Raw genomic sequence first — 11520 nt, forward strand, 5'->3', positions numbered from 1 at the left:
ATATTGATATATGTCCATTATCGGCAGCGATGAGGAGGTCATTAAAAACTTTAACTAAGGCTGATTCAGTACTGTGGTGAGCTCTGAAACCAGACTGATATAATTCTTGGATTTTATTCATATGCAAGAAGGGACCAATTTGTTTCGACACTATTTTTTCTAGTATTTTTGACAAAAAAGGGAGATTAGATATAGGCCTATAGTTGGCCAGGTTGTTAGGGTCAAGGGTAGGCTTTTTGAGGGATGGCTTAATGACAGATAACTTAAACGACTGTGGTACATGGCCTGATAGCAGTGAGTTATTTATAATCTGGAGCAAAGCATTATCCAAGAAAGGAAGAGCAGTCTTCAGAAGATGAGTAGGAATAGGATCTAGTAGACTAGTTGTAGATTTTGATGAAGAGATTGTGGAAGTGAGGTCTAATATGTCAATAGGTGTAAATGAATTCAACGTTGTTCCTCTCATCTGTGATTCCATTATGTTTTCGCTACCGTTCAGCAATGGAGTATAAATATTTGGTGAGACTGACTGGATATTAATCTTATCTCTAATTGTTTCAATTTTGTCATTGAAAAAGTTCATGAAGTCATTACTGTTTAGGCAAATAGGGATAGATTCGGTTACTTCGGTGTGGCTCTTCGTCAGGCGGGAGATTGTGGTAAAGAGAAATTTTGTATTGTTTTTGTTTTCTTCGATCGATCAGCGAGGAGTAGTAAGTTGACTTGGCTTCGTTGAGTGCTTTTTTGTAGGTGATAAGGCTATCTTTCCATGCTTGGCGAAAAACTTCCAATTTAGTGGTACGCCATTTTTGTTCAAGTTTACGCGCTGTTTGTTTGAGTGTTTTTGTCTGTGTGGTATACCATGGAGCACGCCTTACTTGTTTTCTCATTCTCTTTTTGAGTGGTGCTACTGAATCAAGGGTTGAGCGTAATGAGTTCATCACATTATCAGTTAGCAAGTCGACCTCGGCTGGATTAAGGAATGGGCCTTCTGATAGGCCTACCACATGAGTCCGGAATGGGGCAAGCGTAAGCGAAATTTTTTCTAGAAAGTCTGCATTAGTTTTTTCAGATAAGCCGCGGCTGTAGTATTCAGCTAAATTGGGTACTGCATGTTGTAATGTCATTGTAAAAGTAATTAGATGGTGGTCAGTTAAGGTCGGGTGTTGTGGCAAGATTGTTAACTGCTCTATGTTTATGCCGTATGATAAGACTAGATCAATAGTATGGTTATGTCGGTGCGTGGGCGAATTAACATTTTGGCAGAACCCGACATGGTCAATTAGGGATTGAAATGCAATTGTGAGACAATCGTTCACATTATCCATATGAATATTAAAATCACCCAATATAAGTATTTTTTCTGTTTGGATAGTTAAAGCAGAAAGGAAATCAGAAAATTCCTCTAAGAAATCAGTGTAGGGGCCAGGGGGTCTGTACAATGTGACCACAGTTACAGGCTGATCAGTTTTCCAGTCTGGCGGTAAAAAATTGAGGACTAGAACTTCAAAAGATTTAAACTTGTGTGTGAGCTTGGGAGATGTGAGAAGACTAGATAGATAGATTGTAGCTACTCCACCTCCCCTGCCAGTGTGGCGTGGTACATGATAATTCAAATGGGAGGGAGGTGTAGACTCATTTAATGGAAGGTATTCATCTGGTTTAAGCCAGGTTTCAGTAAGACACATAACATCTATATGATTGTCAGTAATAATTTCATTAACCAAGGCAGTTTTACTTGACAGTGATCGAATATTAAGTAAAGCAAGTGTAAGTTGCGTTTTTGGAGGAATTTGCTTCACCGAAGAAGTTTTTATCGTAATAAGATTGCTACGAATAATTCCCCTAGTGGGTCGAGTAAGAGTTGACAGTCTTGGTACAGACACCCTCTCTATTTGGCCTTGTGTGCCCTGTATACCTGGGTGACTGTTAGGACGGCAGAGATCTGTGTAAGACCTTATCTCTGCTTCCTGGATCTCTGGTTCGTCAGGAACTAGCCTCGGTTAAGTGACGGTCTATGTTCCTTGAAAGGAGGGCAGTACCCTCCCATGTGGGATGGATACCGTCTCTTTTCAACAGTCCAGGTTTCCCCCAGAAGGAGCTAAAGTTATCTATGAAGCCCACATTGTTATTGGCACACCACTTTGACAGCCATCGGTTGAGGTCCGAAATTCTGCTGAGCATTTCATCACCTCTTTTAATGGGTATGGGTCCAGAGAAAGTTACAGAGTCAGACATCTGTTGCGCGAACCTGCACACGGAGATCACGGTTTTGTATGGTGATCTCCGATTGACGCAATCGGACGTCATTAGTGCCAGTGTGGATAACTATTTTCGAGTATTTACGATTAGCTTTAGCCCACACTTTCAAATTTGATTCGATGTCGTTAGCTCTGGCCCCAGATATCGATTTTACTATGGCCGATGGAGTCGCTAGCATCACGTTTCGTATAGTAGAAGCGCCAATGACCAGAGTAGCAGGTTTCTCTAGCTAAGGGGGAGAATCTATTAGAAACATGAATAGGTTGGTGGTTAGCAGTGGGCTTCCTTCGTTTGGATTTAGATCCAGGCGAAACAGGCCCAACGGGCTGCTTTCGCTTGGGTCTGGCTCCCCTAACAGTCACCCAAGAACTATCCCCTTGCTGCGAGGGGGCTGTCATGGTTGCGCTAACTGTGCAGTCGGCTGGTGCATCCACACAATTTACCAAAGGTTCTGCCACTAGCTGTTTGCTAATCTGATCCAGTGTGTGGATACGATTCTCTAGTTCACCTATCCTCGCCTCCAAGTTAGCTATTAGTCTGCATTTTTTACAAGTAGCATGTCCACTAAAGGAGGCTGAAGAGTTAGCTAGCATGTGACACGCCGGGCAACGGAGAGAATCGGAAATAGGAGAGGCAGGGGCAGCAGAGGACCCTGCCATCGTCCTTAAGATAGATTAGACAAGTGAATTATATTAGACAAGTGAATTGGCTACACGAGTGGTTAAGAGTGGAGTTTTTACGTAAATAAAACCTAGGTGTAGTCTAATTTAAGTGGATTACGTGGAAAGAAAACAGGAGCAAGCTAGCGTGAGAGCAGCCACTCTGACACTACAAACAGGAAATGACGCGATTCGCTTACCGTAATCCACAGACAGTTCATATGCATAAGTTTAGTCATCTAGTTCAAATGATATTCAGCTTTATTGTCAATGCACAAATTAAATACCAGTAGTCTAAAACAAAATGCCGTTTTACCCAGTGGTGCAAATAACTGACATGTCCAAAAGGGCCTTCATGAAATGCGTTGCAAGACTGTTCATACACATTTTAACGGGCAAAGTTGAAGAGCTACTGTCCGTTATTGTTTGTGCAAATAATATGCTGATTCATGTTCCCTTGCATTTTGCAACCATGAGGTGCATGGTTAAGCTCAATCTTTTGACGCAATCTTTTGATTTTCACCCAGCCTAGTCCATGGTAGGCGCCCGATAGAAATATTGTTTAATTTTGCGATTGAGATATCCACGCACTGGCGCCCCCCCTGTGACGTGTTCGTCCCCCGGTTTTAGAGCTATTCTAAATGCAAAAATGCATAGAGGGAGTTATGACAAAACCGTGACTGTTAACAAACTATAAGCTATATAAGGTAGGCCCTATGCTAGGCCTATTACACAACACAAATTGTCACTAGGCTATGCTGGCGACCCAAATAAAATCTCCTTTGGAACCAATGGCTTACACCTTACAGTATCAAGCTGCCACCTCTTGGCGAAAAGTTAATAGTTTTGCATATCAGTAGTAATACATTTCACGTAGCTGTGAATCACGGAAAGGGCGAATGAAGTGGACACTTCTAAATGGAACCCAACCCACTGTACAGTAGCTCAAGGTCTGTGGCTAAAGCAGCCATAATGAAAGCGTTATCATTGTTTAGATACTTCACACGCACGTGTTTTTTAATCGCATAGACTACAACTACCAAGCTGGAACCAAAGCACATCGACTCCCCTCTCACACCCTAAACACGCACTTCGAACAAACAAAAAGCGCCTCAGTCTCACGGAATAGCCATAGGCAAAACTGTATCTGACCGGTGTAACGTTGGTACTAAATCATCCATCGCAAAGAATGATTTTTGTAGCACGTGCAACAAATATGTGTAGGTACAGCCCTGCCCTGAATACATCTCAACGTGCGCTCTAAAACATCTGGTTAAATCATCACGGGTGCGTTAATAAATCTACATTGCGGCGAGTTGACACAAATTATTCACTTTGACGAATTTATGTAGTTTCAGTTACTTTACTTTGAGCCATGCTCTTCCTTACTTGAATCACCTTTGAAAATAGAGGATTGAAGTAGCCTATATGGGTGTTTGGGAATGAATGTTGACTCAGATGCTTTTTGAGACCTTGAGCAGAAATGTCCCAGCCCGATGTTTAAGGTCCATCATAGACAGGTTATCTTTCAGGTAGCCTATATATTTTCCATCAAAAAACCATCACGTAGCGAACGTGTTGTGGCTAGCTCACTTAGCTCCTGTTAGTAGCCAAGGTTACGGTCATAAGCAAATGAGATGACAGTCGAAAGATACAATTAGTGCTGTTATCGATTTGCTTGGTAGCCTATAAACGCATTTATGGTTTTCTACAAATACATCAATAATCAAATTGGCCTCCATCACTCAACCATGCTAACGGTAACATTATTTTACCTACGTTCTGCTATTGATAGGATTAACGTAGCCTACCTGCAGTAAAAAACAAGCATGTCCGATAAACATTCTCAGATTTATTTCGGCTTCAAGAGGAAATGGGAATTACCTGTCATGCAGAAATCATCCTACCCTTAGACGTTCTCTGCGGTAAACTACTGTAGCCTACAGTCTTGTCCTTGTAGGAAGCATAGTGTCTTTCCAACCCATTTAAGATTAACTTGTGTTTGGAGGCGGGAGTTACAAAAAAGTTTGACCAAGATGGCGGAGACTACCTGAGCTATAACACGAACATTTGTATGTGATTAAAATGTTTCTACACGAACATTGGCACTTGTATCAACACGAATTGTGGTTTATATGCCACACGAACTTAGTCAGAGCACATACACCACTAAATAGACCACTATATATGTTAGTTTAAGCACTCGATCTTTTTAGCTAGCTGACAGGCGAAATGCTAGTATTTTAGGACATTGGATTGCATTGTAAACCTAGCTAGACAGCTAGGCTACATGCTGCAACACAGGTATGAAATATATTATGTCTTTGTGACCTTGTTGTTTCTATGAACATGAATTGTTGTTTATATGCAACATCAACTTAGTCGAGGCATAAAGACCCCTGGATATCTTCATTAAGTACTTAAACATTTGAATTAGCTGATTAGCCTAATTAGCTCGCTTGCCACCACTGGCTAGACACTGCAGTCAAAAGGTTAGCGGTTTCGCCGTCACGCCCCCGAGGCGAAATTTCGCTGGCCGAAAATCGCGAGGTGTTTCGCTGTGTGGAAACACACCGTTAGACGTTCTCTGCGGTAAACTACTGTAGCCTACAGTCTTGTCCTTGTAGGAAGCGTAGTGTCTTTCCAACCCACTTTAGATTAACTTCCAACAAAATTACGTCTCACTGCAACGATGCGCCATCTAGTGGACAAACGACTACTTATCGCCAATTCTGGAAATGCAGCCATGATGATAATGATGAATATTTATTTTGGCTTTCTTTTAATCCTACTGAATTTGTAATTATGTATCGGCCGTTCTAATACCGATAGTATGTGGGTGCCTGTGTGTGTGTGTGCATGTGTATATGTGTGCACCACCATCTACAGGCCAATGAGTGTACAGTCACTAAATGTACACATAACTTAATTTTTTAGACCCCCCCATGGATGAAATTCTACGAAACTTGGCATACCCCCAGAGAATGTCAGGTTAATCATACACATAAACTTTGACAATCCCTATATGACCGCTTCGCTAGCTTCGCTAGCGGCGGTCATAATAATCAATGGAAACATCTTTATTAAGTATAGTAAGTATACTGAGTCACTGCATCGGGATTAGTGTGTGCTTCACTTCACTATGTGTTCACTGTGTGCTGAGTGTGTTTCACTAATTCACGGATTGGGATAAATGCAGAGACCAAATTTCCCTCATGGGATCAAAAAAGTATATATACTTATACTTATCACGTTTTGTTGGAGCACATCGGAGGTGTTAGCATTATTGTTATTCTGTCCACTGCTATATTTCAGCAGTGTTGACATTTAGCGTTATTAGGCTATTAGCAAGCTAAGGCAGATTGCTAGCTAAGGGACAGATAGCGTCCTTGGCTAATTCACCTCTGCGGACTTGCCTGTTACTTGTCGGGACTCGTTTTCTTCCTCCGGTGCTGGGCCCCCCGGAGGTCGACAACGGAAATCGGAATCGGATCACGGAAATCTCCTGCCGCTACACTGCTGACGTCGAGGATCGTTGTTTGAGGTCGCATCTCACTGCCGCCAGCCAACGCTGCAGGGGCGCATTCTGTTCTCTGGTGCTGGGCCCACCAGAGAGCCACCACTGGCTGCGACTGCTAACGGCTAGCTTTGAGGACGACTTAGCGGTAACCAACACCAGGGTCGGCTGTGAGCTGATTCGCCAGGTCGGGACGGTGGATCGTGAGTAACTTGAACCCACACTTACACTGACACACACACACACATTCTCTCGTCTCGCTTGGATCATCGTCGACTTTGGAGGGCCGTTCAGCGGTTGCTGTCCTGCCTGCAGCTCAGAGAGCTGCTACCTGTGCACCACCAGGCCCCAACTGCGCGCTTGTTTTTGTTTATTTGTTTTACCAATGTGTTATTTGTAATATTGATATATCCATACTGGTATTATGTACCCTATCATACATCGCTATGATGAAATGGTTTTATTCCTCTCTATAGCAGGTGTTTTACTATTTTATACATATCTTTGGTAACTGCATTCCTGTTGCTTCTTAGGGAAGCATTTCTAATTATCCATATTGCGACTCTTATATTGCTATATTAATAAATTCATTGTTATTAATATATTACTATATACCTTGGGTGTTGGCAGCTTATTCTCTGCATGGCAAACTGTGTTGTTGAGGTAGCCTAGTTGGTGTATAGTAATACACCTGCATTCACCATTTTATAATACACACACTATTTAAATACTGGGGAGATACGTCCTGCACTAGCTGAAGGTAAATGTAGTATATCCACAGTGGAGGCACCGCGCTACTAAATTTGTAATCACTTACAATTATGAATATTCATATTTACCATTTATACTCCTACTACACAGCTATACAGTTATATTTATGGTATCAGGAATCTCAGCCAACTCACTATTCCACCGCTGAGAATTCAGGTTCTCAGTGTCAATTAGTGTAACTAAGTTAACCTTTACTGTGCTGAGTGACTAGCACTCGTTAAAAAGGGGTTACATATAAATGACAAGTAAACAAGAAATGACAGCTAAGGGTGAGGATAATTATGGACCAACCGCAGCCTGAGTCTTCCCCAGAGTTAAGACGGATAGGAATTACACCAGTTGGTCACTAGGGTAAAGCAGAATCACACAGAGAAAGATCACATTGGCAATTCACTACAGCATAGCATAAGCCATAACATCTTGGCACTGCAAATCACTAGGCTACTCACTACCACCCCTAAACCCCACACACGAAAGAGGTGAAAGGCCTACGACCCCCGACCCTCCAAGATAACCCTTGGCAACGGCTGACCTAAGCAAAGAAAGAAAAACCTTGACAAAATACAAATAATAAAAGTGTGGGGAAAACAGTGGTCACATAGAGCTCGTGAAGACAAATAATGACAGGAAAATAGTTAACTTTGAGCCCATAATGCTTATTATAAATAAACAGTTAAATAGATAGTCAACTACCTGGAATTCCGTCGTCTGCCCTTGTTAACCGGCCAGGCAGGCCCAAATCGCTGCTTAAAGTTTTAACAACACACCACAATCCTGCATTCTCCACACTGTCCACTTTATTCTGATGCGTCGGATCAGGAAACTACTGTATGTGAAAAACACTGCTGTGAGGCTCAATTCAATATTAAATAATTGTTACATATGGAACAGTGGAATCACATTTAAAACAAAAAACACATAAGTGCCATTAAAGTAAGTAAGCCCGGTACAACCAGGTGACATTCTACTCTACTATGTGAGGACAACCCCTCCCACCTGACACAATTGTAAAATACATCTTGATGTACTTTTGCTCATCCCTGTCTGCATATAGTAAAACATAAAAATCACGACTGAAATAACAATCCATCTTTTTAAATGGACTTGATGTGTTTGTAATTTGCAATGATTATAGTAAGACAAACTTGAGACAGTTTCTCTCCCTATCCCTCATACACACACAAGTCAACTCAATATCACATGCCAATACTTTGATGATCTCAGCACTCGGATGATGTCAATCAGGCCTAATGTATTTTAACAGATTTTTGGAGTTGTAGGTGACAGACTGTTAAATCCATATCAGTATGGTCCTGGAGAAAAGATGCATTAAGGTGACTCTCAGATCACAACATGACAAATGGAACAGCTTGCACCTGTGAAGAGCCTGCAGGCAGGTGTAAATGAGAACTACGAGGGCCAGGAACGGAGAGGCTCAACCTACCCCCCCCCCCCCCCCCAATTATAAAAACACTCCGCACATAAAGTTGGTCAAGGTGGCTTCAAAAGATGACTATTGGTCAAGATGTTATATGACAAAATTTGCTGATACATAACAGTGGACTTGAACCACTAATCAATATGAAAAAGCTCTAAAAAACAGGCGTAAGTGACTCATCAAAATGTCTCCTCGACAAATGGGCCATTTTCTAAAATTACTTTAATATACGGATCTAAATATACAGGTGTACATGACGTCTAAGGCGGCAGTTCTCTAAAAAGAACTGCAGTAAAATATGAAGGGTCACATAATTCTTGTTTAATACTGAGAGAAACTGTGGTCACTGCCCCCTAGGATTCGATCACGTTACATAAATATTCCCCCAAGAACACTTTTCATCAGAAAGGTCAGTGTGACTTTGGGCTACTTTATGGACACAGATTAAAAAAAAAGAAGTGAAACGTTTTCCTTCCAAGTCTGTCCATAAAGTATTTATGTTGTGAGCTTTTCTTTAACAAGAAAGAAAAAAGGAGTGTGTGAAAACCTCTAAGGGCATGAACCCATCTCTGCGCCCCTGCAGGCATACAGGTTAACAACTATTCTAAGGACTCGTCTCTAGACGATATATTAATTTACTGTCTCGGTTGGAGGAGGGGGTGAAGTTGGCTTGAAAGTGTCAGAGAGATGTGCAAGAGATGTCAGATTGCGGTTTGGCTACAAGAGCAAGTAAAAACAACGGGTCTCAACAGCTGTTAAAGGGAGGCAGAGGATTCGCAGGCAAGATGGCATGACTTGATCTCTGGCGTAAGTGCGATGGGAGTGTGAAGATGATGTCAAGGACTATTCTCAGATGAGTAAAACTCATGCAAGGCCATCATATGTTTTTTTTCTGGAGCATTCTAAAACACAATGAACAAGTTGAAAGAAATAGTAAGTGTGCTACAACATTTTCCCAGAATAACAATTGAATTTCATAATGATCTTAATATTACATGTGTGCTGTTTGGCTCAGTATTTTAATGTGCCAATTCTCTAGCAATATTCAATTAATACCAGTCTTTTTGCTGGCAACAATGTTTCTAATTGTTGCCATTTAGCCAAGAGTCTGCCTATTATTTCTCGTAGGTAAACCTGTTCTTAACATAATAACTTTTAACTTTAATTTCCTCTCTTTCTTTTGGTTGTATGTCTCCTGACCTGCGTACGAGGAAAGCCCAGTGTCTTATCAGCATGCAGGCTTCCTCTGCCATTTGAGGCACAGGTAATTGAGGCACAGGTAATTGATTATGCTTTGGGCTTTGGAGGTATCTGCTATTGGATGTGTGTCCTACTAACGGCAAGAGATAGAGCACTAAATTAAGTTTACCTTCCGAGGGCAGCGGCCGGCACAGACACGGTGACCCCTGCTGGGGGCGAAGCAATCCCGCTGAATGGCCTGAATTGGACAGCCATATTTCATTCGGGGGTTCGTCTGCATTCATCTAATTAATTAAAACCCAATTCGCTTTGGCAGAACGGGGATAGTTTAAAAACTGCACTGCGCCAGTGGAGGGGGAGAAAGTGGTAAGGACAGATTTGAGTCCTTTTTTATTGCGTTGGTAAGTCTTACAGGGCTGAGGTAAAAATGAAAACTCAAGTCGGTGCAGAGTGAGAGATATTTAATTTTAGATCTCATCTGGCATCAACAATTTCAGATACCAAAGTGAGTTTTCTTTTCAATTTTGTTGGATTTTTGTTCAATGTCACATAAGCCTGGAAAAGACAAAATGAGAATCTCCCAACATCTTACCGCAGTGACGAAACACAACAGCACAAATTAGCAGGTGCACTTGGTTCCGCAGGGATAGCTCAACCAATTATCTCTCAGGATTTATCTTCATTAAGTGAGATGAAGTGTTTAACTCGGTGTGTCGGCGAACTGGCTGCCAACTCAACCACGACCCCGGAGTGTTCTAGAACTGCACTGCCACAGGCAGAGCCACCGCACGGGAACTCAAACTTGTGACTGTCTCAACTCAGGAAGCAACTCCCAACACATCTGTGCTAGTTATAGTCTGTTGCTAGTACTGTATTTGCTTTGAGCATCTCTCCATTGACCAAGAATGATGCTATCATCCCCACTGGCTGACTGTTCCGTGCCACTGTCTCCTGCTCAGATCTGCTACCTTCTCTGCTTTCTACTCTGTTCCCATTGGGGGAGTAGTAACAGAGACAGAGAGACAAGAGATGCTCTCTGTTTTCAACGGAACTGCCGACGGCGTTTTGAGATTTCACTTTGCCACTAAAACATGGTTTACAGTGTGGTGAAGAGTCGGAGGGGTAAAAGCTCTGCCTCCCTGCCTCTTTCATTAAAGGATCAAGCACTTTCATTTTACCCCCTTTTAGTTTGTCGCCTGTCTTTGTTTCTCTGAGAGGAGTGTGAAAAACAAGTCAGAGACATTCACACCCTGAACTCTTCAAGTCTCACACATTTTAACAGGCTTTTTTCACCGCTCAGTCAACTGGAGCTGTAAGGTCCACGGAAGGGCAAATGTGACCCATAATGCATTTCACTGTCAATGTCATCTTTTTCTGCCACACTCAGGGACTTTATTGGTTCATGTAAAGAGCATCCATGGCTGTCCAGAAAGGTGCTTTCACCGTCCCACTGATTGGGGAGAGATACATGCACAGAATACAAGATGAGATGTTGCTGTAAGGTGAAGTGCAACAAATATTTTAGAACGGCTACAGGCACCTTTCCTTCTCTGCTATGCCCTCTCTGTGGTTGGATTTCATCTTCCATGCAAACAAACGCCACCCAGAGCCAAAAGGCAGCGTGGGTGTTGCTGTTTGTCAGAGGAAATGTGCTCTTGGCGCGGGCGGATACG

The 11520-nt window shown here is 42.2% G+C and overlaps 1 pseudogene; it reads right to left on the bottom strand.

Annotated features, from left to right (window-relative positions):
- Positions 1-1903: 1903 nt before the first annotated feature.
- On the bottom strand, positions 1904-2716 carry LOC143131601 (uncharacterized; annotated as a pseudogene).
- Positions 2717-11520: the final 8804 nt, after the last annotated feature.

Source organism: Alosa pseudoharengus, unplaced genomic scaffold (assembly GCF_046254945.1).
Source record: "Alosa pseudoharengus isolate Yale_2024_CS ecotype anadromous, Long Island Sound unplaced genomic scaffold, YU_APseudo_1.1 YU_APseudo_1.1_scf_18, whole genome shotgun sequence".
NCBI classification, from domain to species: Eukaryota; Metazoa; Chordata; class Actinopteri; order Clupeiformes; family Clupeidae; genus Alosa; species Alosa pseudoharengus.